At 40.2% G+C, this 25,994-nt stretch overlaps 1 protein-coding gene across 1 annotated transcript in view; it reads left to right on the top strand.

Annotated features, from left to right (window-relative positions):
- Window positions 1-1,742: 1,742 nt before the first annotated feature.
- Znf366 (zinc finger protein 366) overlaps window positions 1,743-25,994 on the top strand; it is a 65,920-nt gene continuing 41,668 nt past the window's right edge. Inside the window, exon 1 of the mRNA XM_047556804.1 lies at window positions 1,743-1,839. The gene's annotated coding sequence lies outside the window, so the exon portion shown is untranslated. The remainder of the gene's footprint in view (window positions 1,840-25,994) is intronic.

Raw genomic sequence — 25,994 nt, forward strand, 5'->3', positions numbered from 1 at the left:
CACTACTGCCCCTTTGAAAGCCCCAGTTCCTACTCCTGCCACACTATTCGCTCACGCTCTTCCCTTGCTTCCTTAGATTTTCATTTCTATTTTCCTTCCCATCCTTACAAAGGCAGGATGTGAGGAAGGCCAGCAGAGGGCAAGAGCACTAGAGCTGGACTCAGGAGACCAACAAACTGACTATTTTGGGTTTTGCCACTGCTCTGTGTGACTTTGGGCAGAGTGCAGAGGCTCTTTTGCTGTTTGTTGGTCTTCTCATCGGTCCGTGCTGGGCGGGGCAGGGGTCACCCATGCCAGGAATCCATGTGTCTCACCAGTGGCGGTGCATGGTGAATGCAGGGAATCAGACTCTGCCCTGGCTCTGACAAATTGCCAAGTAACAATATCATGTTCTCTTTGAAACATGCACACACTTTCAGATTAATAGATCAATAGATGGCAGAGAGAGAGAGGGAAAACTTGGAACACTTAATCTTATAGACCCTTGCACCCAATAAGAGCCTCACATGGACACTGAATCAGAATCGTCCTTTCCCCCAGCTCATGTGAGTGTCCTCTGCAATCAGGTGTAACTCTCCACCCCATTTTTTCACATTTTTTTTAAATGAGGAAGCAGCTCAAGGCTGGTTTTTCTCGTGCTGCCACAGAGGTCCATGTAACTGCTGGTTCCTGTTTGTGGTGAAGATGGTCATAACCAGATGAATGAAGCACCCGAGGCACAATACAAAAACTGGAGCAATTTAAACCAAGCTTATTCCTAAGTGCTCCTTACACAGGATGCCTGTCCCCTGAACTCACCGGTCCCCTCCTTGGTAAAGGATGTTCCCTCCATTTTCTCTGCTCCTTCTAATCAGCTTCTCCATCCTCTTCCAAAAACGGTGGCTAATTTACATAAGATCTACGCAGCTTCGCAGTGGTTTGAAAACAAATTAGAAATAGCCCTCCAGTTTTCCAGAGGTGACTACATCCAAGAAGCCTTAGGAATGTAAAGAATAAGACAATGTAAACAACAGCTCTGCAATAACTATGTTCACAGCACCGTGGTAAGTGGCTTCTTTTCCTTTTTCGTCCATCAGCAAAGATGGAAGCTGGATTTGGTCCACTGCATAAAGCTCAGTGACCAGTGCATAAATCTGCTATTTGATCCTGGAAGAACTCTAAGGATCTAGAGGTAGCCGAGGAATTGCAGCAATGCTGGTGTATCCAAGGGCCTAGGAAAAGCGAAAAGTCCTGGCTGTCCAGACACGAGGCCCCGTCTCCCAGGCTGCAGGTTTGCCTCAGTTAGCACAACGGACTAGGCGTCCCCTGCTCAGAGTCGACATGACAGGATTTGTTCCCTTTTGGCTGTGTCAGTTCTGCAAACCAGATATGAGAGGTTGCAAACTCAGGAGAGCCTGCCTTTCTGGAACACCATTTATTTGAACAGGACAGGCCACTAAGGCGTTTTCGTCTCTTTAAAGCTCCCAGGGCAGAAAGCATATTTGAGGAATTCCTTCTTTCAATATTTTTTTTTTTTTTGCCCCTTCCAACATTTTGTTTAAGAGAAAATGAGATGTCTATCTTCTGTTTCCTTATTTTTTTTCAGGAAAGCAAAGGGTTGTTGACTTCCTCCCTCTCCCCTCCCTTCCTTCCTTCTTCCCGAAGGTACTCATCTGAGAAAAAGAGAACGAAGTATTGTTCCTGTTCTTCTTAAGTCATTTGAAACACTGTCCCTGCGAGTTCTTTAAGTTCCCTGCAATCTGTACACAAGAGAAAGAGGGAGAGAGGGAGAGAGACAGAGAAAGCCAGGGACCAGGTAAAGCGGTGGGGCTGCTGCAGCCATTCTGACCTCAGGAGCTGGTAAGTTACCCACACAATCCTTTCTGCTTCCATTTCAAGGTCCTTGGGATGGAGACTGCCCTGGGCATCTTCCACAGAAACACCTTCCTGGGTGTAGTCCTTAATCACAGGGTGCGACTGATAGATGACCCAGAATTTAAGCTTATACTTTTTTTTTTAAGGAGAATACTGATGTTTTGTGGATCTGAGGCTGACAGAACTGGAAATGGAATTGCTTTGGGGTTAAGGAAGACACTGTGTGAAATATGAATTTTGGCACAGATAACATGGCAAGGTTAACCAGGAGCCACTGAAGTGTGTGATGTGTCCTACTGGAGAATTCACTCCTCCTCAGTGCTGTGCCCTGGGAACCTTCTCAGGGAGTCTGTTAAGAACTGTGGTTCACTCTGGGGTTTTTATTACATATTGTCTGGATTAAGTTGCCCTTCTCTTGTTCTTTTCTTTCCATTCGGCACCCGATCCCCCAAAAGGGGATTGTTAATTTGTGACTGTTATTCTGCATCAATGAAGTAGGAGGGAAATATAAGAAGGGAATGTCTCTTTGGAACAGTACTTGGAGAGGGGCTTAGGTGTTCAGGTACCACATGTGGGTCGAATGTAAATTTGTTATTGACTGTTGATGGAAGATGTCATCTGTCACACAAAAGGAGGCAAAGATCTTGGGGCATGTAGCTTTAGTTTTGGAAACCAGCATGCATCTAGAATGGGATGATTAAGATTAATCGCTTTGTCAGTAGGAGTGAAAAACTAAGCCATAGATGTGATTGAAAAACATTCACTCGGTGCCTGGTTTTCCAAGCGCCAAATAGATCACAGCAAGCTAGTGGAGCTTAGACACACGAACAGTTTCTAAAGACTCAACTTGCTTCCATTAAATTCGTCGGAAAGGATAATGTTACCAAGAACTCATTACCACAAGCCATGAGGGAGCCGAGATCGTGTTGTCAAAAATAGGTCAGCAAGGTCATTCCAAAAGACTCTGTGTGTTTACTGGTATCAATAATTTAACTCAGAGAGGCGCTAAATGGGTGAGAGGAAACAGCCATGCATATATTTTATAATATTAATTTCTATGAAATGTACTGGCAGACATTTCCTGGGATGTGAAGAGTATAATAAAAATAGCTGGACTCTCATTTTAAAATTAATTTGGCCAAATTATGCTTTCCCCACAATCGAGTAATTAATCTTTATGTGAAACTGAGCCATCATCTTAATGAGAAAATATGATGGAACTGGACTGTTATGTAGGAACAAAAGTTCCATTAGTCCTCCTATTTTCAAAGAACTTTCCTTAGAGTCACCATAAAAGAGGAGTGATTAGTGTTTGCCTGCTTGAGGATGCAAAGCGATTCTAAGGGTAGTCGCTGGTGGTTTCTAGTTCCCTGCCACCTACCCCAACCCCCTGTCTCATAGATCTTCAGGTCAAAAAGTAGCCGAGGCTGATCATCTTGGGCATTTCACATCATTTATCAGCAACTATGATCCTAGAAAATAAGGGCTGCGATCTTGACTTGCTTCTTTCGGTTTCATTTTTCCTTGATAATGTTTAATGTTGGATCCAATTAAAACAACAGCACAAGACACTCTCTAGTTTTAGTTATTAAATAAAAGTATTGGATGCAACATAAATGAAAGCAGAGTCACTCTGACCAAAGACAAGAAAGGGAAAGGTGGGAAGGCCACTCTAGCACCGTCTTCACTGTGACTCGAGTTTAAGGCGTGGGGAACATGCAATTTTCTTTAGGAGAAAAAAATATTTTCAATATTTCTGTGTACATTGTAATGTCATTGCCATGAGAATGTTGCTGATTGGACACTGGGGGGAAAGTTCAGCTACCTGAAGACAGTAGCCACTGACTAGTTTAGGCTATGTCGCTACCACTCAAACTACCTTAATTCAACTCCAAGGAGAGAATTGGCATTTCTGGAAACTTCCAGAGTGACTGTTCTCTGGGGTCATCAGAGGCTCTTTTGTGGCATCATTAGGGGAATTCCAGTTTGGAATGATGCAGAATTTGACTCACACAAGATTTTGTTAATTAATTTTTGCCAAAAGTATACACATAACTTGTTTTCAATTTGTTATATGCTTTTTTCCCCCCTCAAGGTGCTGGCCATTGAACCCAGGACCTAGTGCATGCTAAGCACACACTCTACCACTTATCTACCCTCACCTACTGATCATGGGCCTTAGGCCAGGTCCTTACCCTAAGTCTCAGTGTCTCCACACATAAAACTACATCAACATAACAGAGTTGTTCTGAGGATTAAATAAGATTATTAATATAAAGCAGTTAACATGATGCTTGACAAGTAGTAGGAGTCAGTCAATATCAGCTGTGATTTTTCAAGAGTCATTTATTAACACTAAAGAGTACCGTATTTTTACAAATAGAGTGAATAGAATTCAATCTTCTGTAATTTGGATCATTATTCTTGATCAATGCTGTGCCAAGCATCTTTTAGAACAAAGTTTATTCCCCATAGCTGTACAGTTGGGCACACATTGACACATTTTGGACTCCAAATTCTTATAAAAGTAGATAGAGTTCAATGTATTGATATTCGCCTCTGATTCTGGTAAAAGCACCAGCTTTAGCCTCACTGAAGGTCAGCTGTATCTGATAGAGCTCAGAGCAGGGGCAAGTTTGCTCTGGACCACGACTTAGAGGAATGTGCAGTAGACATGACGTGGCATTCTCCTCTCACCCACTTCCCAAAGCTCTCAAGTTCTGTGTTGTTGGTGACCTTTTCCCTGGCTGTAGAGGGCTGCAGATACTTATTTTGGACACCATGGTGGCTGTACCATGACTCAGCCAGAGAGAAAAGCCCTGGAAGTGACACATTCTCCCCCAACCCAGGGCTGAGCACACTCGGAGTTCCCTGTCCTCAAACATTCCAACAGCAACCCACTCACCTTCACACCAGTCAAGAGGACACCATGTCACACGGGGGTGTGGGTGGAGTGTGTTTGATCCAGCTGCTATTTTTTTCTCACTCTGAACTTCAAACCCTACATGCTTGTTAGTTCATCAAATCATAATGATACTCTTCGTTAGGTCTTACATTTCTTTCCCCTTTCCAAAAGCAAAATGTGCAACAGCAAAAATAACTAAGAAATCTACCACCAACAGCCCAGAACTTTGAGTTTCTTATGTCAGAATAAAAGGCTCTGATACAAGAGGGACTTGTTTGAACACTCACCTTAGAGGAACCATTTGAAGTTGATTTCTTCTGCTCTGCTGTGCAAAAGGCAACTTTTAATGTGGTTGGATGCAGCAGAAGCAAAAGCAGAGCACTTCTGTTCTGATCCAACCTCTGCCTCTCACTGTATGGTGACTTGACAGGTTTCTTCATTTCCTTGGACCTTGATTTTCTTATCTGTGAAATGATGGAGAGATACTCAATCAGTGATCTGTGTGTGAGTGCGTAGCAGAATTCAGCTGGGGCCTTGCTTACACTCCTCCTGCTGTGCCCACTGTCCAGGAAGAACTACCAGTTCTGCTGCTGACATTCTGACGCTGGTCTCTTGCTCCGTCTTCTTCAGGATGGCATGGATGCTAACTCTACATGCATACTTTGAGAGCCATGCCTTTAAATGAAGCTTATGTTCAGCACTGGATGCTCTCTTTTGAAGTTAGTTTTGAAGGTATTGGTTGTTATTCTAGAAACTTTTGGTATTATGGAATAAGAAATGTCCCAGCCAGTTAAGCAATCTGATGATACTGATCAGTGTTCAATAAGTATATATAATCAGTTCTCTGTTTCTCTATATCCATGGCCTGGGGATTTAATCAACCACAGACTGGGGGAAAATGCCTCTCTACTGAATACATACAGACTTTTTTTTCATTGTCATTATTCCCTAAATAATATAGTGTAACAACTGTTTACAAAAGTTACATTGTATTAGGGATCACCAATTATCTATAAGTCATTTTAAGTAAGTGGGAGGGTGTGTGTAGTTTATATGCAAATACTAAGTCACTGTACAGAAGGGACTTGAGTATCCTCATGGATACCAAGGGATGACTATATAAACCATGAAAGGATCAGTTATTTGGGACTATAAATATTATAATTCTGTCTGAATAACACTTTTAATGTATGCATTTCTTTATCATTTGCATCTTACATATATATTCTTTCTTTATCAAGAAAAGCACAGATATTAAATCTTTCCTATTTTCTTTTTTAGACTATTAGTAGATTTGATCTCACAAGGTTTTGCTTTTTAAACTGTCTTACCCTATGTGCTATGTTCAGCTGGTCTTCCAAGTTATATCCTTCTCCCTAAGTTAAGTTAACAGTGATGTGGAAAGGCAAAAGAGTTGATAATGGCATTTGAAAAATCAGCACTCAGTTCATGTTAAATTGACTTTCATTATAAGAAAAATGTGTAGCTTATCAAAAAAGTTGTTCTAATTTTTCTGATCTACCTTTCCTGATCTTACCTCACTTTCCCCCCTCATCTGTCTATATGGTTAATGAAACAGAGCAGTGAACACCGGTCTCCATCTGACAGGAACACAAAGACCACCACACTGACGTGTCCTCTCAGAAGCTGCTAACTTAATGACAACTCTTCTTACAATTCAAAAACCAAATTCATTGACACAAAACAATGATATTTAGATAAAAGAATAAAACTATATCTTCATCAGGTGGTCATATAACCAGAAAGTAAGCGCCACAAGGACAAGTACTTTGTTCTATTCACTGCTGTTTTGTGCCCAGAATAGCACATAGCCTTTGATAGATGCACAATAAATAACTGTTGAATAGATGAATTAATGAATAAGTGGATTGTTGAATGAAATATGCTATCTTTAATCATGCAAAATGAAGCAGTTAATTAGTAAAAAAAAAAAAAAAAAAAAAAAAAAGTTTGTTAAAAGTTTTGGAGTCTGGATAATGCCAAACAGTCAGCTTGAGAGATGTATTCCTCACCTGAATTGACTGGAATCATGTGGGTTTGCTCTACCATTTTGTGCACGGGGCACATTTTAAGTCTGTTAAAAAGTCATCTTTGCAAGAACTCTCCCCACCCCATTCGTGGGAGCTAAACATTTATCAGATAGACACACTGAGAAACTGTTAGTTGCATTTTATTTCCATGTGTTTTCTGGGCAGATGAAGGGTTAGCAAATTGTTTTTGGCAAGACAGAGAAAATGATCATTTGTTTTTCCTTGACTAAAAGAGATGTGAGCCAGGATTCAGCCTTGAGAATGTGCAGTGCTCTGGTTTACTGTGGGCAAAGCTGTAAATCCAAGTTAAAGGGATGTCACTAAGAGTGAGTTTACAAAACACCATGGGGTGAATTTTGGGACAGAAATGTGATATCCTTGCTGAGCACAATACTATTTCTTTTATTTAATTAAAGACAATAAAGATAGCCAAAATACTTGATTGCGGCAGTTTTACATTTATTTGGCAAATTTAAAGTGATAAATAGAAATATTTAATAACAAATTGGGATTTTGGATGATTCTTATTACATTTAACACCTTTGGAGTCCAAGGGTTCTCTAATTTATGGTACTAACTGAAAAAGCTTTCTCTATTCACATTGATAAAGCCTATCTCTTTAGTGTTGAGTACCAGGAGACACAAAGGCAATTCTGACCCACTCTCCTGCTTCCCTGATACACTGTGGCCCCATTTTGACCTCATTTTATGTGGTCACTGATACCAAGTGGAAATTAATATACCAACAGCAGCCCCAGCAGCACCAACACCAATGACCGTGTCGTGAGGAGTCATTACCAAGTTTGGGGCCTCCAAGATGCATTATTCCATTGAACTCTCCCATTCTAAGAAGTAAGTGCTTTATTCTTCCCATCTTAGAGAAAGGCAAAAACATCTTTTTTAGACAAATAATCCAGAGGAAGTAAGTGCTTTTCTTCACTAAACTGATGTTGCAGTTTTCAGATTTTGCATGAAGGAGAAAAGGTCAACAATAGCTAATCATTGTTTAAAAGTTAAATGTCCTCTCAGGCATTACCCTTCAAATGTAGTCCAGGGACCAGCAGTTTGGCATCCCCCAGAAGTCTGTGAGAGAGGCAGATCTGCAGGCTCCACCCCAGACCTGCTAAATCAGAAACTGCCTTTTAACAAGACCTCTAGATGACTCAGTTGCATGGTCAAGTTTGAGTAGCACTGACTCAATGGTTTTGACCTGTTGAACACACACTGATTTTGGAATGTGTGTCCTTATTCCAGGGAGTTACAAAGCCATTTGTTAATATTTTCCATGTCCAAGGTGGTGGAACTCTTGGTTAGATAGTGACATTACTGTACAAGGGCTCATTCTATTCAGCTTTGAGCAACATTACGCATGCTGATTGTGGTCTCAACCAGCAAGTTAACTCTATTCCAAAAGATCATATGCTCAGGTAAAGTCAGAGTTTGGATTTTCAAACCTGTTCAGAGTGTGGAAATCAAAGTTGCCTGGGGAGGATTCCTAGGCCCTTCCCTAGACTGGAGGAGTCTGGGTGGGAACAAAGGCTCTGCACATTACTCAAGGCACTGGTTCAGGATAGGAAAACCTCCAGGGAGGGCAGTGGTGCAAATTTGGGAGAATTGCCCTAAAAAGGAGTTCAGCTTTTTTCACTGACTTGAAAGAAAAATACATAATTAGAAAGTATGGGAGAGAGCGCATTGTAGTTTTCCAGGGAGAATGGGTACTCGGCCAGCTTCTTCCTTGAAAGTTCCAAAATGGGGGCAAGGAATCCTGCTGAGACCCTTGTGCTGTGCTCTGGGAGGGGAGAGGGACCCTGACCTCCAGCATCCCAGCCAAGGAGGAGATGCCAGTACGCTCACCTCACTCTTCCCACTTAGAAAATGCTGCGGAAAGAATCCTTAGAGTTTCCTTTGCTCTGGGGACTCACCGTTCTCTCTTGGAACAGAAATCAAGAGGGGACTATTGTTGGAGGGGTGGGGAAAGGAAACAGGGCCGGAAGGGAGCAAGGGAGAGGACCGGAATAGCCTCTGGTTGCTGCAGCCGGGAAGAAACGGGGCCTCTGCATAGATGGAGATGGTGGCTTCTCCCCCTTCACTGAGACCCTCTGGCCTCCTTCCACGGGAAGTGCAGAGAGACTTCGCTGTTTTAAGGCTGCTTTGTGGTTCGGTTACCACTGCAGGGCCCACCAGGTTGTTTCTCACTGGCCGTTCTTCTCCTTCAGGGAGTTTCCTCCCTGCAGCAGAGTGGAGACTCCTTCCCCTCACCCCCAGCTCCCAGAGAACTTCCTCAGTTCATGCAACAAGTACGAGAAGAGGTCTTCTAGCATTATCCTAAGCCATGTATACATGGAGCATTTGCAGTACTAAGAGCACTATACTTAACCCAACAGGATAAGGTTCTGAGATGTCAGAATTTGTCTTTGTAGGATAAGGAACACACACAAAGTTCAAAGAGGTTACTAGCCAGTCTATCTACAATCTTGTCTTCTACCTAGCTTTGCAGGAAGCTGGGCACAGAGGGACTGCTCTGTGCACCATCTTTGTTGACTCCCGGCAATGCAGCATGCACATGGGCTTCTCCTCCAACACCGTCTACAGCCTCCTGGCACACCAGTGATGTCACCACATAATCCCTCATCTCTAGTGGGGTGCAGGTCTCCAGGGACTTGTCTACTGGCTGCAACCTGGGCCCTGGATCTGAACAGGGATATTGGAGAAGGACCAGAGAGCCTAGTTTTAGGGAAAGAAGACGCAGTCGATCATTTTGAAGAAGACAATCCCATTTCTGTGTGACTTTACTCCCTCCATCTGCTCAGACACACCCCACTATTTAACATGAATTACACACTGGCTCCTTTGTGCCTCTTCTGAGTCTCCTAGGAGAGGAATTTTAGCATCACATCTTTAATACATGCAATTGGGAAGGACATTTAACAATGAGCAGATCCTATCCTAGTTTTGTACATAAAGTACCAAATATATTTGCTCTTGAACCAATAGAGATAACTTGTGAGGGGGAAATGTTTTACATAATAGTTATCTCTTACGTACATGCCACAAGTGCCTTACACACATACGTATAAACACATGGTCTACCTCAAATTGCTGAATCTTATGGAAGATTAAGGGCTCAGGGATTAGCCCTGAATTGTTCATTGGCATCAAGAATGTAGAACCTGAGTCTCGGTTCCCTATATTTCCAAATAGATTTACTATCTTAGTATATTTTTCAAAATGATTTACATAGAGTTTGATTTTTGTTAACTAGTGGCATCTGGAAGAAGATAAGAAAAGATTTAAGTACTATTGAGAGCAATTCATAAAGTTCTTCCACTTTCCATGTGTCGTTTTGAGAATGTAAGTAATGCAGGAGAGAAAGCTAAACTTGGAGTGAGAGAATAAAGGTTGAAGTGTGCTCACTGACACATGAATAGATGGCAGATCAGGGAACCCAAATGCAGATGGGAATTTAGTGTACGATAAAAATAGCATTGGATATCAGAGGGGAAGTTGGATTGTGTAATTAATGATGTTGGGACAACTGAGTAGCTATTTAGGAAAAAAACAAACATATTCTTACTTTATTTCTTAAAATAAATTCCACATAGGTCAAAATCATAAAATGTTAGAAATGAAAACTTACTGTGTCCCTAAATTGTACTAAAATTGTCTTTTAAAAAATGAAGGCATAAAAATACTGGAAAAATGCAGAGATTTGTTTTTTGAATCAGAGTAGGGAGGAGCTTGCTAGTTTTACTTGAAAGTCTTAGCATTTATTATACATTAAAATGAAAAGCTCCTGCAGGTCCAACTCAGTGAACAAGATCAAGACAAAAAAACTAGGGAAAACATTTATAAAGTGCATCACAAAAAGCCTATCATAAACAGAAACACAGGCAAATGACATGAAACAGATTTCACACAAAATGAAACATAGCTGGCTTTTAAACATGTTAAAAATAAAAGATACTCATCCTAATTTATAATAATAAAATGCAAACTAAAACTCTGAGATGCAAATTTTTGCCTACTTGACTTGCAAATATGAAACCTTTTGACAGGTGTGGTGGCACATGCCTATAATCCCAGCAGCTCAGGAGGCTGAGGCAGGAGGATAGCAAGTTCAAAGTCAGCCTCAGCAACTTAGCAAGGTCCCAAGTAATTCAGCAAGACCCTGGGGATGTGGCTCAGTGGTTAAGAGCCCCTGCCTTCAACCCTTGGTACAAAAAAAAAAAAAAGGAAAAAGAAAAGAAAACTTTCTGTGCACACTTGCTTCTGGGATTCTGGAGAGTGCTTTCAGAAATTTCTGGTGTAATTGCAATTTAGGAAAACTTCTACAGAGGCTGATTTGTGAATGTCTATCAAAATGTAACATTGAATCCTCTTGGAATTTATCCTACAAATACACTTATGATGTGCAAAAAGACATACCCACACTGCAACATATTTGCCATAGCATTATTTAGGACAGAAAAAAAATAAATATTAGCACAGTTTTCCATGAGTAATAGAATGGCTAAATTAAGTACAGTACATTTGTACAATGGAATATTAGTCAACCCTTATAAAGGAGGGAACAGAATATAAATGAACTCCAGGTTTATGATCAATTGGTTTGATAAAGATGAAGGTAATGCAATAAGAGATGGACAGTCTTTTCAATGAATGATACTAGAACAATTCAATATCTAAATGCAAGAGAAAAAATAAACAGACTCTTATTTCACACAACACACTTATGAACTTGAAGTAGACCATAGACCTAAATAAAAGAATTAGAACTCTCAAATTTCTAAAAGGAAACATAGGAGAAAATCTTGGTAACTTGGGATTAGGCAAATATTTCTTAGTTAAAACATGAAATGCTTAAATAACAAACGAAGAAATTGATAAATTGAACTTCATCAAACTTAAAATCTTTTGCCCCTCAAGAAAAAGATAACTTTATAAAAATGAGCAGATAAGTCCCAAACTAGGAGGAAATATATTCAATACATTTATGTGGTAAAGATTGGTTTATACACTCTATAAATAATTATTTAAATCTGGTAATTGTAAGACAAACAAAAATAAGCAAAAGTTTGAATATTTATTGAAAAGAGATATTTCAAAATTAGATTTGGGTGATGGTTGAACAACTATATAAATTTTCTAAAACTCATCATACTGTATATTTTTAAATTCTTGAATTCTGTATTATGTAAATTAATTCACAACATGGGGGTGTGAAGAATAAGGCAGCTCTATATGTTCTGATAATGGAGGAATCGCCAACCTGTATAGTTCTGTATTAAAAAAAAAAGAAACCAAGATGCTTCCATTGTATAAAATGTGATCATTTTTTAAAAGTCTATTTGGTATGTATAGAACATCTCTGGAAGGATACAATAGACTTGCTAATAGAATCTGTCTTTAGACAGGAGAATAAGATGGGATGGAAGATGGTTGTAAGGGAAAAACTTAACTGCATATCCTTTTTGTACCCAATGAGAGAGAGAGAGAGAGAAACAAAGAGAGAGATTGATTTTTGAATCCCTGGTCAGTCATACTGGTGCTATGACCACAGGCAAATAAGTGCCTGAGCCTGTTTCCTCACCTGAAAAATGAAGGGGTTAGACCAGTCGACCACTGAGGATAATCCTGATTTTTAAGTCCTATAATCTGAGAACAACAGTTCTTATTATCTTCACTTTAGAGATAAGAAAACTGAGATTCAGAGAGGACAAACCATCAGAAGTCATAACAGCTGCTTGGATCTGAGGGGGATGTGGAGTTATCACAGAGAGTTTGTATGTAGATATCAATGCTCCCTGCTGGAAAAATGACCAAATAATATTTTAGAGGGATATGTACCTTTGTTTTTCAAATTTGGTTATGTTATGATAGTTAATTAACTAGAAATTAAATATGTCACTAGATTCAAAATAGCTTTGATGTTTTGGGGTTTTTTTCCTTAACTTATTAGGAATTTGTAAAATGAGTTTATTTTTCAAATTTTTGTGCTGAGAAGTTTGGGATCCACTTCTGGGACAAAAGTTGGCATTCACTAACAAATTTAGGGGAATATTTTGCTAGATATGATAGGTTTGAATATTTGATCAAGTCTGGGAATTGCATGGAAGTAGTCATAGTGTCAATTTTTTCCTTCCTCTGTTTGCAAAAAACTTCTGGTTTCTTCCTTTATTTTGTATATGACCTTGAGTAGCTTGCTTAACCTGTTTGTGTTCTAGTTTCCTCATCAACAAAATGTGGGAAAGAATGGCACCTACCTTCACAGGTGCCGTGACAATCACACTAGTGACTGCGTGTGACGTCTTCAACACATTCTTGTTGCATAGGAAATACTCAGTAAAGGATGCTGTTCTTGCCACTGTTTTCGATGCACAGGTGATGCTCAATAAACATTTTGGGATTGAATGAGTAAGTGAACACATGAAGGAGGAATAAAGGGCCATCTAGTGATGCAATTCATCTGCATTTCCTAGGTTACAGACAGGACAGCAGGTTTTAGGCAGATACTATATTTGGGGTAATTGCCCAGATGAGCTCAAATTAGAGGAATGATGATTTTTCTGGGTCTTTGGTTCAGCAGACTTTCTGAGTCTGTCACCTCTATGTGTTAGCAGCATCAAAACATGCATTTAGGAACAGCAGGAAGATCTGCCCTTACAGCCAATGTGAAAGTCCAGCTTCATTCCTCATTATCAACCATAAGAGGAAACAAGCTCGTCAACTCCTGAATGGGAGAGAAGCAATGCTCTCTTGCCACAAACCAAAATGCTGAGGACCACAGTTATGCGAGGGTCAAAGGAGGTTAGAATGACCTTTCATAGCAACTTAAAATTTAAACCAGCTTAAAATTTCACTTCCAGCTCATCCCATGGATATTTAGATTTATTACATCAACAATCTTTTAACCTAATAGAAACAGTTTTTTCAGTCTTTTGGTGTTTGCAAAGTGAAACTTTTTAAATGATTGATTAAATTTGTTTTTAAAACATAAAAATGGTACATATTAATAGAATGCCATGAGATTTGAGGTTTTGCCTATAAAAGAAAAAGAACCTATTGCTACACTTTGAAAAGTGTGATACCCTGAGTCTTAGCACAGACTGATATAGTTCTTTCTTTTTTTTGTTTGTTTTTCTTCTTTTGCATTAAGTTTTATTTTGGATTATCTATTACAATTTTGAATAATGCTTATGTGCTATAGTTGTCTCATAATGAATTATAACATTTTCTATTAATAGCAATATTGAAATCTATTTCCTACAAAAAAATACATGTGACATAGTTATTTCTTAAGGCAAATAGGCCAATGAAGAAATCATCAGCTTCTCAGAACCGTTTGCTTTTGCTGAGACCAGCAGTAATAATAGTGGCAGCTACTACTCCTTGACAGTCCATGTGGGGAGGTTCTGTGCTGCCACTCCAGACACTGAAGTGGATAAGGCCCAGTCTGAGCCTTTCAGAAGTTTCCAGAAAAATTAAAGTTTCTATGGAATAGAGAGGAATATACTTCCCTGACACCTCCATCCACTGGCCCTTTTTCTGCCACTGGGATCACATGGAACAAGTTCAGTCGTTCTGAGTGTCAGCTCTTTGAAGTATTTAAACATAAGCCATCAAGCCCTCAGCCTCCAACAGACCTCCTTCTGAACACACCAGGTGACTCTGGTCATCTCAGTGAGGCGGGGCTGTAGTCTCTTCGCCAGCAGGCCATACTCCTCTGCATACTCTCTGATTTGACCCTGTCCGTAATGTTTAGCTTATAACATTCCCCTTCCTTTGCCATTCCAATGGTTTTGGCCAGTAAAGGATAGAGCTGGGGTCTCTGAGGCCCATTTTCAGATCTATAAGAAACTTCTGGAATTCTCCCTCAGGAAGTCAGGTGAAGGGACCTGGAGTAAAACAGTAGAAGGAGAATTATTGATTTGACTTGCTATTTCTGTAGATCTTCAGTTCCAGTCTTGTCTCAGGTCTTTCTCCTTCCTCGGTACAATATCTTACCAGTGATAAGATATCCTTCCTCTGAGAATAGTTTACCAGTGTCATTTAGAAAACCAAATACTAGTATAATTACAATTTATCAAGAGCTTTTGTTTTGTTTGGTACCAGGTACTTTATATTTCTTACTTTATATTGTAATAACTCTTCAAGATGAGTTATTATTTTTTCATCCTCCATTTTTTCATATGAGGAGATTGAGGCTCAGAGATTAAGTAACTTGCCATAGTGGGAAAGAGAGAATCCAAACTGATGCTGCCTGACTTCTGAGTTTATGCTCCTTCTACATCTCCCAAACTCTGTGATACAACACATTTGAACATACTTAGAACTTCACCTGGCTACACTAGGTACTTAATAAATGCTGGTTTCCCTTTCTCTCATCATCCTTTCTTTTCCTCTCAATAATCACATGTGATCTACAAATGAGGAAGAGAACTTTGAATTGGTGTGACACATCCCCGAGGTAGTCAGATAACATGAATTCTGAAAGGATTGCTTTTAGTCATCCAAGTCCTTCTGTGGAGCCATGGACAACTCCAGGAGGCCTCTGTTAACACCTTCCAGGCCAACTGGTGGGAGGTCAAGGAATGTAATGTCTGAGAATTCTTTCTAGGTGATTTCCACCCCTTATAGCTTCTTCCTCTTTCTTCAAATAATTTTATTCACTCTCCAAACTACCCAGTTAAGTTCAGTGTCTTTTGAGCTTCATGGTGCCTTAGACCTGGTCTTGCCTCTTTGGATTCTGAGTCCACAAGTCAAGGCAAGATGTAGATAGCAAGGAAGGTGTCCTCAGGGTGGTCTTCTCTTTGGTTCCTACAACCTCCAGTGTGGTCCTTTGTACATCTCTTAAAGTTTCTGTTATATCACCTGCAGCAGCTACTGTACTCAAGGCCTGTAGTTCTCAACTAGGGACAGTCCAATTCCCTCTGGAAGCACTTGGAAATAGCCAGGGGGCTCTGTGGTCATCACAATGGCTGGGGGTACTTTTGGCATCTAGTGGCTGGTGGTAAGCAGGCCTGTTATAGTTCTGCAATCTACACCATAATCTGGCACCACACAAAAATTAACCCCCACAAAATAGCAATACCACTTGCCCATCTGGGATCATGACTTTCTTCTCACCTTGACCCTCCAGGTCCAGCTCAGTTCCTAGCCCTCCACAGATTCTTGGTACAGATCTTTTGAACAGATATTCTCTTTTCTCACCTTGCCATGTTTCTGCATGTTTCCTGTCCCCCTAGAAGTTCTGAAAGAGCATTTTTCTTGACTCTAATTTCAGGAACCACCTTTAAAGGTAGAAGCCTTATTCGTCTCTATTGCATTTCTCTTTCCTTTCCCTCTTCTCAGTTTTCGACAATTTGGAAACCAAAGTACTAATGAATGCCTTGTAAATTGATCAATTAGATTAACCTTTAGAGAATAACTTGAAGACATGACTTTTGAGAATCATTTTAAGTGGGAACATTTTCCCCAAAGTAGATTAAATGCTCTAAAAAGCTATCAGATCCATGGCTTAAATGAATAAGTTGTTAAGTGATTAACTCTAAGTGACTTAATCAAAATAGCAACAGTGGCCCTGTTGGTTTCCCCCTTGTAAGGAGCAGTGAGGAAAGAGCTAAAGCTAGAGGTCTGACTGTCTTTGTCATTCGTGCTGAAATGTTAGGAATCTAGGCACTAAGCAGGCCAAGGACTCCAACTCCAGCCAGGACAGATGACCCATTAGAGGAGAGTCAGCACTGGGTTCCTGCAAGGTTCCTGTGCTGGATCTTGGAGACAGATGCATGCTGTGATCATGCAGGACCTTCTCCTGACTGGAAACTTTCAAGTTCATTGGTTTTACTTTCTGACTGATTCCCTTGAGAAGACTCTTAGCTCCTTTCCCTTTTGTAAATTTTGCAGAGAAGGTTCTCTTCCCTTCATGGGCATTCCCAACTCTGCCCCACTCAGGGGCTCTCCCATTTTCTTAAAGGATGTAGGGAACACTTTAAAATGTCTTAAAGTTCATTTTCATTCTTTGCAAACTAAAAACATCTCTCTGAAGAAGCTGCATTGCCCATGACTGGGAAGGATCTGGAAACAGAGAAATTTGGTAAGGGAGGAAAGAACTAACACTTATTTAGCAATTGCCATGTGCCATGCATATTACCTATGAGGAACCTCATTTTAATCTTCCTCCAGATCCATTAAGTAGTGTGTTAATTAGGATAGACTAGGCTATGTTTCAATAACAAACAGGCCCTAAATTTCTCTCCATGGGGAGAGAGAGAGAGAGAGAGAGAGAGAGAGAGAGAGAGAGAGAATGTTTATTCCTCACTTTATTGCATATCGTTTTACATTGATCATATGTGGCTTTGACCCTGGTCATCTTAATGAAAGAACTATTATCTGAAACGTTTCAGATTGCTATGGTAGAAGGAAAGAATATGATGTGAAATCATGGACTATTTCTCAAAATTACACACAAAATAAAATGTCACTCATGCTTACACTTTATTGGCTAAAGCATGTCACATGGCCACACCCACTTAAAAAGGGGATAAGGAAATACATTCCAACCACATGCCCAAGGAGGAGAACCAGAATATTTGATGAGTAAAGTGTTATTATTCTTATTTTGTAACTGGGGAAACTGAAACCACTGCAATTTGGTGAAGCTATATTTTGAAGCCAGATTTTGTCACATGGTCTTCTGAGCTCTTTGCTCTCCCACGGTGGGTGCTTTCCACAGCATGCTGTACTTGGTGTCTACCCTGCTCTTATGCTACTGCTGGAGCTTAAGGGGTTATGCAAGTACACTGGGTGGTGGACTGGTTAAAGCCACATCAAAATTACTGTGGCTCAGTCATTATTTAATTTGCCCATTTCAGTTCTCTTTCAAGGGCTTCAACACATTTAGTGTGAAATTATCATGTAACAGAAATTTTATTTCTTAACACCTTCTGGATTCCTCTTTCAAATCCTATTCTCAAGTGTCATAAATTTCCTTTCATGCTGCTTTTATTTGTTAAATAATGACAGAATGGCCATTCTCTCCTCAGTTCAGTAAGGTGGCTACCTGGTGGATGTTCAAGATCCAGGAGAAAGGATACCCAAAATTTCTTCTATTACTTTCAGCAAAAACAATCTCCAGGAAAAATATCCTTGCTCAAAGGAACAACAAAATAACAAGACTGACTCCATTAGCCCTTAGAAAATTAATCCCAGTATTTCATCTCCCTGGAGCTCAGAGGACATGCTTTGTTAGGTCAGTTCTTTTCAGACTTTTCTATTCCAAGTACCCTTAATAGAAAAGAAAAATCTGAAGAAGAAAAATCTGAAAAGGTCTGCTACAGCTGGAATTTGACTTTAATGTCTCCTGATGTTTTGCTTTCTGGTCCATAACATACCCATGTTTGTTTGAATTTAAAAGTTTGTTGGTACTCAACACTACATAAAATGGATAGCCCAGAAGACATTCCAGCTGGTTCTATGGTTTCTATCATCTCTAGGAATGTGACCTTAAACCTTTCTCATCCCTTAACAACAATATGCTTATCATCTTGTCCCTGGGGGAGGACAAGATTTGCTGTCATATTGGGAATCCATGGTGTGTGCCCCTTGGTGACTAAAGTACTCCAGAAGCTAAGACAGGATAAAGATGAGGAGGAGGAAGAGGGGAGGAGAGGAGGGAGAAGAGGACCATGTCAATCAGGAGACAAAGAAGAACCACTGCAGTCAAGGAGAAGCCCCAAATGTGTCCTTAAAAAAGCATGGAAATATCTTGGAACTAACTTACTAATTAACACAGCTGCTAAAGAACTACATTTTTATTCATTATATTGCCTTTATACATTAAAAAAGATAAAGTATTTTGTTGGAAACAAAGCAAACTGTAGCTTGAGGCAAACTGTTTAACCTTGCTGATGTGCAGTGCATAACTCAAGTGCTGCTCAGCCTAATGAAGTGTAAAGTTTGTAAAAATCTTTGAAGGTGGAGAGTGCAATTTAAGTATTATGAATTATTAAGTAGAATGCCTATTTAGGAAGGAAATTCTCCAGTAGCATTCATTGTGTGTACCTTAACTAGCCATCAACACCTGGTAGAGCTGTTTGTCTAGTTTCATGACAGAAGGGATCCAGTGGCTGATCACCAAAAATGGAAAATTAAAGAACAAGGAAATAAGCCAGGTGGTAACAAATGGAATGCACCATTCAGGCATTGGTTGGGTTCAGAGAGAGATTCCTGAGCTAGAGAAGGCCTCGTTTACTGGAATGGAGAAGCCTAGGGCCAAGAAATTGCTCAGAGGTACCCTGTCTTTTCCTGTACACGTGGAGATGCACTCTGTGCTGGCTGCTGCTGCTGTTTTAGATCAGAATCTCAATTTCAGAAATAGCCTGGGTTGTGTCCTTGGAAAAGGAGGGAGTTGCGGGGTGTATTTGTATGTGGTAGGGAAGAGGAAAGGGAGGTGGAGAGGATGTTGGCAGGAGCTCTGTAGACGCTCTCTGGAACCAAACTGCTTCTGAAGTAGCTGCCAGGTAGAGCCAAGCAGGTCTCAGAGACGACACAGGCCAGGTCTGCCTGTGAGAGCTGGACAGCTGGTTACCAGCTGGCCTATTTCTCAAATGCATAGGCTGAGCCCCAGTTTCTCATTCAACAGGTATGTATCAGGCAATAACCTGCCAGGCACTACTTTAGACAGGGAACAAAAGATAAACAACCCTGCTCTCATGAAACTTACTTTCTAGTGGAGGGACAATGAGTGAGATCAGTTATACAGTATGCAAGAAGGCACAGAGAAAAATAAAGTCGGGAGGAGAGAGAATAGGGAGTGTTGAAGGGCAGGGTTAAAGTGGCCTTACTGAAAAGGTGATATTGAGCAAAAACTTGAAGGAAGCTGAAGAGCGAACCGTATAGCATCGGGAGGAAGAACTGTCCAGCCAGAAAGAACAGCAAGGGCAAAGGGCCTGAGGTGGGCGAATACTTGGTATGTGCAAGAGTCCAGCAGTGGCCAGCAAGGTTGGAGTGGACTAAGCCAGGGAAAGAGTGGTAGGGTGTGAGGCGAATGACACCAGGGAGAACCTTGTAGCCGCTGTGTGGACTTTGACTTTTCTTCTGAAGAACATAGAAAATTGTGGGAGAACTTTCAACAGGGGAGTGACTTGATCTGATTTTCTTTTTAATAGAATCAGTCTCGACTGTTGTGTCGAGTGGGATAAAGGGAGTCGGAGGGTGGAAGAGTTAGGAGGCTCTTGCAGTAATCCTGGAAGGAAGCTTCTGTGACTTGACCAGGGTAGGTAGGGGCCATGGAGTGATTGGACTCTGGGTTGACACAGAAAATGGAGTCCATGGAATTTGTTCATTCATTTGAGGGGGCTGTCCTGTGGTCTCTCCAGAAGCACATTAAGGAGCTGTGGAGGAATCATGGCGAGGGGTGTTCCTCCTACACTTGGGGGTAACAAAGGGAAAAGAATCATAGCTATAGCAGGCAGGCGTCTTCTTTTTCTTCCTTTGTTCCCTCCTGTTAATTGAGGGTCAATTATGTATCAGGCACAATAGTGACCCTGAACTAGCAAGATCCCTGCCCTCGTAGCAGAGTCAGACATTAAGTGAATAATTAATTAAGTGAATAATTAATAATAATTAAGTGAATAATCACCCAAATAAACATAAAATGACCACTCTGATATGTGATAAATGTCCAAATTAGTGTCTCTTTCCTGGTCAGAAGGTTCTGCAGAAGGGGCACTTGAGCTGGCATTTGAATGCATACACATCGACCCAGCAAAGGGAGGCAGAAGGCTGGGAATAGTGTTGCAAGCTACAGAAATAGCATGTGCCGAGGTTCTGAAGGGAAGGGGACAGGGTGTGTGTGAGGAATTGAGAGGAGGGAAACGCAGAAAGCATGGAGAACAGGGCCGAGAAATGGATGGGGATGAGGGCAGGGAGGGACTGGAGGCCGTCTTTGGATTTTGAACTAAGGTCAGTGAGCAGCTGCTAGAGACCTTTGAGCAGGGGAATGGCATGGTCACACTCGCCTGTTAGCAAGCTCACTGTGGCTGCTGTATGAAGAATGAGTCAAGGGTATAGAGTAAGAATGAGGTGGGAGATCCTTTACAAAGCAATTGCAGGAGCTCAGGTGAGACCATGGGATCTGTGGAGGTCATTATGAGGATCGATGCAGAGATTTGAAAGGTATTTATTTATCAAGTAGAACTTAGTTTTAGATTGGCCATGAGGGCTGATAGAGAGGGCGAGTTCAAGAATAATTCCTAGTACCTTGTTCGAATCATAGTAAAGTGGATGTAAAATTTTTTACTTGTAAAACTCACCTACTTGTATTAGATCAACCACAGGGGAAATTAGAAAATTTATTTTTCTACAAATATTTAAAAATAAATACATATGATAGGATGGTTTGGTGTACAACCTTAGTGGAGAGGGTTGGGTTAGATGACCTCCCTCAGCCCTCTCCAGCCCCATGGCCTGGTTGTAAAATAAATTGATAGAGTCCTGCATGGAAAAGCAATCTCTAAACCAATGCCATTCTATAGAAAAACACACAATCTAATGCAAGCTGCAAAGGTAGCTATAAATTTTCTAGCAGCTACATTAAAAAGGAGAAACAGGTGAAATTAATCTGAATAATCTATTTTTATTTCATCCAATAATCTAAAAGTATTACTTCAGCATGCAAGCTATAGAACAATTATTTGTAAGGTACTTTTATTTTTCTCCCTTTAAGCACCTTTTGAAATCCAGTGTGTATTCTACATGCTTAGCATGTCTCATTTCAGATGAGCCACTTCCTATGTGCTCAAAAGCCACATGTGGCTAGTGAGGATCAAGCTCACTAGCCACCATTCAAACCTGAGATCCATCTGCAAAACACTGGAAATACAGGTTCTTTCACAGTAATTTGAAAAGTGAGGAAGGCCTTAAATAGTGCCTCTTACTTCTTAAAAGTGAACACTTTTGTTGCTAATCAGCTACGTGACTTTGAGGAGATGTCTACCACTCCATGTTTACCACATGCAAATACTATGCAAATACTCATGCTCACCACAAAAAAGTGTGCTGGGCTGGGTAATGTATACTAACCTGTTCAGTCCTGTCGATGGTTGATTCTGGGTTAACTTTAGGAAGTTCAAAGACTTTACCCTTCCCTTCATCTTGTCATCATTCCTGAAGAGACCTTTAGACCTCTAGCTTGCTCCTAGATCTTCTATGATATTGGAAGTGTAGGTAACTGACTAGTTCAATAGTAAACTAACAACTCCCACAATGGGTTTCATTCCAAAGAAAAATAGTTGGATAGTTTTAAGAAAACTTTAATACTGACTAGACATTCAAATGATAAATAAGACTATTGGGTTTTTTTTGTTTTGTTTTGTTTTTTTTGTATGCTATAGTACTATGGCTAAGTTTTCAGAAATCCTTAGGTTTAGGAGGTACCTCCTGAAATCCATAACTGTATGTTCTGCATCCACAGAATCATCTGACCTCACATTGAAAATAATTTAAAAATGCATTTATAGTGAATGTGTAGACTTTTCTTACCATTAATCCTTAAACAATACAGTAGAACAACCATTTACATAGATAGCATTTACATCGTATTAGGTATTATAAGTAATCTAAAGATGATTTGGCCTGTACAGAAGGAGATCTACTATCCCACTTTATATAAGGCACTTGAGCATCCAAATTTTGATAGCTGAGGAGGTCCTGATACCAGTCACCTAAAGATTCAGAGGGACAACTCTATTTGTAGATAAAACAATATGCTGTTGTGTATCTACTTCCAAATCATTCCAATTGGGAATGGGTAGGTAAGGATGAAATGAGATTGATCATGGATCAAAACTGGGTTGCTACATGGGTATTCAATTAATACTTTCATAGGTCAAATTTTTCTGTAATAAAATGTTTAAAAAAGAAGAAGAATCTAGCTGGGTGCAGTAGTGCACCTCTGTAATCCTAGCTGCTAAAGAGGCTGAGGCAGGAGGATCACGAGTTCACAGTCAGCTTCAGCAACTTATCGAGGCCCTAAGCAACTCAGCAAGACTCTGTCTCCAGATAAAATGTAACAAAGGCCTGGGGATGTTTCTCAGTAGAAAGTACCCTGGGTTCAATGTCAGATACAAAAAAGGAAAATAATAATAATAATAATATTAATAATCTTCAGACTTAGATTCTACTTCTGGTTGGATTTCAAAAGCTCCCCTAAGTACTGTGCATACTTCATGTGCAGATGAAAAGCCTACTTGACCACCAGGAACATACAATTCTTACTTAATACTGCAGTAGAATGTAGCCCCAGCCACATAATTCTCTTCACAATTGAAATATCTCTGCTGGTTTCAGTGGTAACATGACTTTGCCTCCTCATTCAGCCCTTTGGCACTACTTAGGATCAATATTTATAAATGAGGACTTGCTGCAGGTCAACGAGAGCCCCAGACTCCACCAGAGCCACACAGGTGCCCAGGGAGCATGGGAAAATGTCATTGATTTGACCAAAGCATGTGGCAGACACCAAGAAGTGCACTACTTGGCCCACAGACATAAAGAATGCTACTTCCTTCTTGTATTTTTGAGGCAACATGGTGTAGAAAGGTAGGGACTCTCTAAGGAAGGAACTCGGAGGGATCGTGACCTCCAAGGCTAAGAAGCCCAGCATGTAGGACCCACAAGAGGGTCATGTATAGGTCACTTGTCCCCCTGGGTTCCCTGGGCATTGTCTGAACTTCTTTCCTAATGCACTAAGTTCAGTGAAAGATTTCTCTCCTCTTCCTGTCCACAGTGTTCTCTTAAATGTCATATTAGATGAGGAGACTGGACTCTACCTCTCAATTCTTACCGAAGAAATTGGGAGGTAAATCTAAAACATGGGACATCTTGCAGGGCAGACACCTTCTGTTTCCCTTGCCTGACAAGCTTGGGTCTTCTGGCTTTGACAACCACTGGATGCTTGATTTCTCCCCTAGAATTAAAGAGCAGTCATTCATTTTTACCTCCAAAGGACGACTGCTGTTAATGTCTTTAAAACAGTGTCTGCAAGGTAAGAACAGGACTCAGTCTGAGAATGTTTTCCTTTTGCATTTTCAACAGTCAAAGGAGTATTGAGTTTAGGGTACCAACATATGGCACAAATGTTAATTTTAAGGAAAATTTGGCAGACTTGCATACTAAACTGTGCTACTTTCTACACATGGGATACTTGGCTTCAGTGGTAGTAATACAGTGCCAGCTTTTCTTAAATGTCAGGCATTTTAAGAAATGGTTTCTCAGAATTTAAAATTACACAGGAAAAAAAATGCTGCTGTGATGTTGCTAAATAAAAGAAATTTGGTCCCCAGGGGAAAACAAGGCAACAGCTGACTAGAGTTCATGGTGGACTGTTGGTTGACTGTGGAACATAAGCAAAGCACTGTTTCAACTTCTAAGTGATTTGCTGTAATCCTGCATTCACTGGTCAAAGGATAACCTGCAATGTGGGCTGTCCGGTCCTTTGGGTTGGAAGGAGCAGAGATGGTCTGCCTTGACAATTCCCCCTGCCTGTTGAAAGAATTTACCTATAGTACCTACATCAGATGAACAGGTGAGAATTATCTGGAGGAAAGACTTCTCCTGTGTCACACCAAGTCCAGAATCTGGTAATCCAGATCAGTGTAGACTGGTACAGAAATACGTCAAGCCTGGAGCTCCATGCTGACTCTTACTGAATTTCCCTTGACCACTCTGGTCTATCAAGTTCACCACAGTCCAGATCTGACTGTCTCAGCTTCCTGGACTCATTTTCATCCACAAGCTCTTGGGGATCTTTTCTGGGTCATCAATCTACATCATGATAAAACACTCATTTCAAGATTGTTCTGTCTCTGATTGTGAGTCTGAATCCAGATTTACAGTTGTTTTCTCTATCTCTGTAACAGAGGGAGAAGTCTAATGGTGTACTTCCCAGTGCTTGTGAGTCAGCATGAGGGAGAAGGAAACTGGGAATGATACAAAGCATGACAGGGACAGCTAGAGGAAAGGTCATCCAGCAGAAAGGTAACACCAGCTGAGAGTCCAGACACTTGGGCCCTGGAACTTAAATACCTCACTTCTTCCCTGTGCCTCTGTTAGAGGGAAACATTTAAATCTAAACAAAATGATATTGAAAACGCTTCCTTCTGCTCCAAACACTCTCCAATTAATTTCCAATTAATTCTCTTCATCTTCAGAGTATTTGTGGGAATTAAATATAAAAATGGACATGAAAATTTTTAAAAGAGTTGAGAATTATTTTAGTGCAAATTATCATATCATGAAATGATTCTCCCATTAAACCTTGAGTTTTTTTTTTTTTTAATTCCTGTTACAATCTTGGGTCAAGTTTAGGGGCTTACTTTTAATCTCAGGTGGAAGATAAAAGGAATCATAGAAAGAAAAAGAAATGAATAATTGGAGTACAAATTAAGTTGACCTTTCTGGAAAATGATTTAGCAATATGTATTAAGACCTAAAAACTCAAATACTTTCTTTCCCTGATTCTATTTCTGGAGAATCTAATCAGAGAAAGTGATAGAGACTCAACAAAGATTTATGAACAAAGTTGTCTACTGCAATGTCATTTGTGTAGTGCACAGAAATGCAGAGTAAATAGCATTGTAAAAAGAAAACATTCATGCATAGTAAAAGATTTTAAAGGAAAAAACAGAATATTAACACAGTTGCTCCTGGATAATTGATTACTTTAATTTTCTTCTTTAGATATTTCAGCATTAAATTTTACAATGGTAATGAATTTATATTATTTAAAGATCATTAAAAATAAATTATGTAGAATCGTTCACCTTAATAGAATGTAGGTACTAACACATTTTGTCTTTTTAATATGTCTTAATCAATAGCCAGCTTATCTCAACTGCATTTATGGCTTTGCTCTTGTTCTTTTGCTTACTATGACACTGCGTGGTATCTGTATTATGGCTGCTATTTGCCATCACCCAGAGAACTGAGTCACCTGTCAGTTTTAGGGTGTCCACACATGGTGCACATTCCTTCCTTGAATTTCTTGCACAATCTTTCTTCACATGAAGTTCATAAGACACAGAGTAGTTCAGGACTTGTATCTTTTGGGATAAGATGCACCCTAGGTATCTCTTCTGGTGTAGTTTGCTTAATCCTCCCTAAGAATTTCTAAGGCAGGAAATCCT

Source organism: Sciurus carolinensis, chromosome 6, assembly GCF_902686445.1.
Source record: "Sciurus carolinensis chromosome 6, mSciCar1.2, whole genome shotgun sequence".
NCBI lineage: Eukaryota > Metazoa > Chordata > Mammalia > Rodentia > Sciuridae > Sciurus > Sciurus carolinensis.